We start from the raw sequence: 5,275 nt of genomic DNA, 5'->3' as shown, positions 1-5,275 counted from the left end.
GCAACTTGTTTCACGCAAAACGGACTCCGTATGACTCTAGAAACGAGTTTTGTCCACTTTCTCAAACAGGGAAATTAAAAAAAAAAAAAAAAAAAAAAAAAAAAAGAAGAGAGGACAGCCTAGTCATCACTCCGTATTGTTGACGTGGTGCTGACTGGGTAGGTGATTTGGACGTTGACTTGGTCAAAGTGTTTCTCAGATAATGAAATTGTGCCAAGTGGCACATTCTGAATGGTCGAAATTTCGTGGTTATGATTGGTTGGAATGATGGCCAACCACAAGGTGACACATGGCCCAGTTGGAGGTCGCCATATGGCAGCTCGGGAGGCCACCAAAATTGTTACCATAGACTCAGCGGAGGCAACAGGGGTTGAACCCACGACCTCCCAACACACAACAAGATCCAACTTTTGTTGCGCCATGAGGATGTTACTTAACCTTATATTTTGTGGTTTATATTTAAACTTTAATGCCGCATAAGTTTGGAGTTGGGCACAGACTTGACCACCCCATGTGAACTTCCCACCGTAACTGCCAAGGTTATGTGACCACCCAAAAAACTGCCACCGCTTGACCGCAGGGGTAACTGCCCCATGTGAACGTCACTGCTTTAACCGACAAGGTTTTGTGACCACCGGAAGGAAGGGGCTAGCGTTGAGGGCTAGCCCCTGGGCGCATGCCCCCCCCCATATGACTCGACAACCAAATTAACTTTCCGACAAATCTGCCCATATTTTGGTGGATTTGGTGGCCTATTAGCGGAAATCTGGGCGAATCTTAGGATTCGGTGTTGGATTTTGGGCAATTTGTGGAGCGAATAGTGGAGAAACTAGGAGAGGTCATAACTTCTCTAGTTTTCGACCAAATTGGGTGCAGAAAGAGGCTAGGTAGCCATTTTTGGACATTTTGGACTCATTGGAGCAGGTTTCAGAAGCATTTGAGCATTGTAAACACATATTTTTACACATTTGAGCATAATAGAGAGGCCCAAGCCATTGGAAGCTAGACCAAGGAGACGTAGCCCAGGAGGGGTGAACTCCTTCATCATGTTCCTGTTGTGATGTGTTTTTGGTGATGTTCTGTACATTTATATGTTGTTGTTCAGTTTCTATTTTATGTTAAATTGCTCATAAAATTAACATAAAAACTCATTTTCACTTGCAATAAACTCATGAATCCTTAAGCACATGAATAACATTTTGTTTATAATCTGAGGAGGATATTAGCACAACAAACTAATATTCTTAATCAAATCATTTTGGTATTAGAGCATTAGGTTTAATTGTGCAAGAAGGATTTAATTGTTTGAAAGTTTATGTCATGCTTACAAGGTTAAAACTCAAAAGAGGAGAAGGGAAGTTGGTTGAAAGCCCTGAAGTTGGGTCAAGGGGAAGGAGAGAAAGGTTGCCACAATATCCAATACCATTTCATCCTCAAGTTGCAGTTGAGGCTCCAATGAGTATGGATCATGAAGGAGAACCTATAAACATGACAGAAGATGAGAAGGTCTTCAGGAAGGCTTTCTTTGACATGACAAAGACGGTAAAGTTCCTCTATGAAGAGAGGAATACCAGGTTGCACAGTGAAAGCTCCAAACTTCCCAAAGGAGAAGGTTATTTAGGAGGAGGTAATGGAAATGGAGGTAAACCACCATCTTCTTCATCTTATTCTTCACAGGCATCTTCACCCTTTTCCACTAACACAACTCTTACTCATACTCATCAACATACCTCCAAAGGAACTGGTAAATCACCCCTACTAAAACTTTATGTTAAATTTGAGTTGCCCATGCATAATGGTCAAGTGAATGTAGAGAAGCTTGATAATTGGATTTGTCAGTTGGAGGTCTATTGCAGAATTCAAAACCTTCAAGAGGATGACATAAAGATTCAGTTATCTTAATTGAGAATGGAGGGTGCAACACTAGTATGGTGGGAATCAAAGACATAAGAGGAGATAGAAAAACACGATAAGATCTCAATTTCTTGGTATGATTTCGTTGTTGCAATTAAAATACAATTCTGCCCTCTAGCTTATATGCAGAAAACCATCATGAATTGGCAGAACTTTAGACAACTTAAAGGTAAAATGTGCAAGATTACACCCAAGAATTCATAAAAAGGTCTCTAATGTTAGGTGTAGATTTGCAATCACAAGACACGTTCTTGAAGTACATAGGGGGTTTACACGGTTACCTTAGGCATACTAACTTAATGTTTAATCCCAATAATCTATATGATATGCGTGTGTAAGCCACTCATCTTGAGGCAAGAGGGGAAAACACTCCAGAAGAAGGTAGTAAAAAGCCATTTAAGAGTAAAGGAAAAGAAAAGGGTTTCAAAGGGAAGGGAAATAAAAATGCATCTATCAAGAAGGAAGGAGAGAAATTAACATGCAAACATTGTTCCAAAGAGGGTCATGATGAAGCTCATTGTTGGAAGCTTCATCCTGAAATGAAACCAAAGAAATTCAACAACAAGGGAAAACAAAAGACAATTGCAACCACTCAACAGGATTTGGGATTCGATTCGGGTGATGAAACTAAAATTACAACCATGGGTATGAAAGGAAAATAATCCATTGCTAGCACTAGTACTTCAAATTCACACAATGAAACTCCAAATGAAAAGAAGAGGATATAACTTTTTCACATAAGGGTGATCTCAAAACATAGCAAAATTGATACACTTTTCGACAGTGGCTCTCAAGCCAATCTTATCTCTGAAAACATTGTCAAAAGTTTAAACTTGGAAACCATTCCACATCATAAACCATATCCACTTGGATGGGTGTGTGACAATGCACAATTGCAGGTTACTAGAAAGTGTAAACTGAAATTCGCCATTACTGCAAATTTCATAGATGAAGTGGAGCTTGATGTTGTGCCATTAGACATATGTGGTATAGTTTTGGGCAACTCGTACCTCTATGATAGAAAAGCTATCTTCCATAGACATGAAAACAAATACCATTTGTTCAAAGATGGAGTAGAATATATTGTGAGAGCTCATAGCAAGAAACTAAATCTTTCACTTGTTAATGCGGGGCAGATGAAAAGACTAGTGAATTCAAGCAAGAATTTTGTGCTTCTAATGATCAAACCCAAAAATGATGTTGATAATGAAGCTTTTAAAGGTTGTGATTCAAAATTGAAATCTGAATTGGTTGATGTAGTTAACCAATATGATGAGATGTTTCAAGAACCAAAAGGATTACCTCCTAAGAGAGGAATCCAACATGAGATACAGTTGCAACAAGATTGTCCTCTTCCTAACATTGGCATGTACATGATGTCAGTGATGGAAAGTGCAAAAATTAAAAAACAAATTCAAGAGTTATTGGATAAAGGGATCATCAAGCCATCTTCTTCGCCATGTGGTTCACCTATTGTCTTAGTGCCAAAGAAGGATGGAACATGGCGCATGTGTGTGGACTTTCGTGCATTGAACAAAAGTAAGGTAAAGAACTGTTACCCATTGCCTAGAATAGATGATTTACTTGATCAATTGAAAGATTCAATGTATTTTACTAAGTTGGACTTAAGGAGTGGCTACCATCAAATTACAATTGCTGAATGAGATGTTTGGAAGAAAACATTCAAAACAAAACAATGTTTGTTTGAATGGCTAGTTATGCATTTTGGTTTATCTAATGCTCCTGCTACATTCATGTGTGTGATGAATGATGTGTTGAGGCCATTTCTTGATGAGTTTGTTTTAGTCTATTTAGATGACATCTTAATTTTCAGTAAATTTCGTGATGAACATGTCATGCATGTGAGAAAAGTACTTGATGTCTTAAAGAAAGAACAATTGTATCTTAAGATGTCAAAGTGTGAGTTTGGAAAAACTTCTTTAGCTTACTTGGGTCATATTGTTGGAGGAGGTGAGTTGAAAATAGATCCCTCCAAGGTTGATGTCATTTTGAATTGGCCAAGGCCCAAAACAGTTACTGAGGTAAGAAGTTTTTTGGGATCAACCCAATATTGGAGGAAATTCATTGATAACTTTTCTTCTATAGCAGCTCCTTTGCATGCATTGACAAGTGTGAAAAAAGTTTTCAGTGGGGAGGCAAACAAAAAAAGGCCTTTGATGCATTGAGGGAAAAGATTAGTTAAGCTCCAGTACTTGCACTTCCAAACTTGAGACAATCATTTGAGATTCAGACTGATGCTAGTGGCTACGCCATGGGTGCAGTCCTCATGCAACATGGTAAGCCTATTTGTTTTGATTCGGAAACTTTCATTGGTGCAGTGATTAACTATCCTACATATGACAAGGAATTGTATGCATTGGTGCAAAGGGTGAAAAAGTGGAAACACTACTTGATGGGTAAGGAAATAATCATTCACACTGATCATCAACCATTGCAATCTTAATCAAAGTTGTAGCAATCAAGGCACTTCTGATGGATGGGTTTTCTTCAACGATTCCGCTTGGTAATCAGGTATAAGAAATGTATTTACAATAAAGTTGTTGATATGCTTTCTAAGCCTATTATTGGTGCAACTACTTTACCCAAGCATAATTATGTTTTGCATGAAAGTTATATTGAGCAATATGCATTAGACAATGAATTTTAGAATGTTTATGCAAGCTTGAGTCAAGGTAGCCAAGTAGAGGAATTGGATTATAATTTGCATGATAACTTATTGTACCATCTTGGCAAGCTTTGTATTCCACGGGGAGAAAGATCAACATCATAAGAGAGGCACATACTTCTCTTATTCCTGGTCATTTTGGTGTAAGTAAGACTGTGGCACATCTACAAAGGTATTGTTATTGGCCTTGTATGCTTGAAAGTGTGTCATGTTTTATTAAAGGATGTTCATTATGTGTAGTCAGTAAGCCTAGAAATAGGAAGTTAGGATTGTACACACCACTTCCGGTTCCTTCACAATTGTGGGAGAGTGTTTCTATGGATTTTGTAGGAGGTCTTCCATTGTCAAAAAGAGGTCATGATTATTTGTATGTAGTTGTGGATAGGTTCAACAAAATGTGTATTTTGATGCCATTTAAAAAGAAAGTTACAGCTGAATAGACTGCTCAGTTATTCTTTCAGAATGTATGGGTGCATTTTGGATTGCCCACATCCATTGTTAGTGATCGAGATTCTTGCTTTTTTGGGAATTTTGGGTCAAGTTTGTGGGGATTCATGGACACCAAATTTAAAAAGATTACAACTTTTCATCTACAAACAGATGGTCAAACGGAGGTGGTGAACATGACAGTGATACATCTTCTTCTTTGGTATTGCAGCAAGCATCCTAAGTTGT

Source organism: Pinus tabuliformis, chromosome 2_1 (genome assembly GCF_031772625.1).
Source record: "Pinus tabuliformis cultivar Carrire ecotype Pingquan chromosome 2_1, CPIR1, whole genome shotgun sequence".
Classification (NCBI taxonomy): domain Eukaryota; kingdom Viridiplantae; phylum Streptophyta; class Pinopsida; order Pinales; family Pinaceae; genus Pinus; species Pinus tabuliformis.
Note: the sequence above shows the minus strand (reverse complement) of the source record.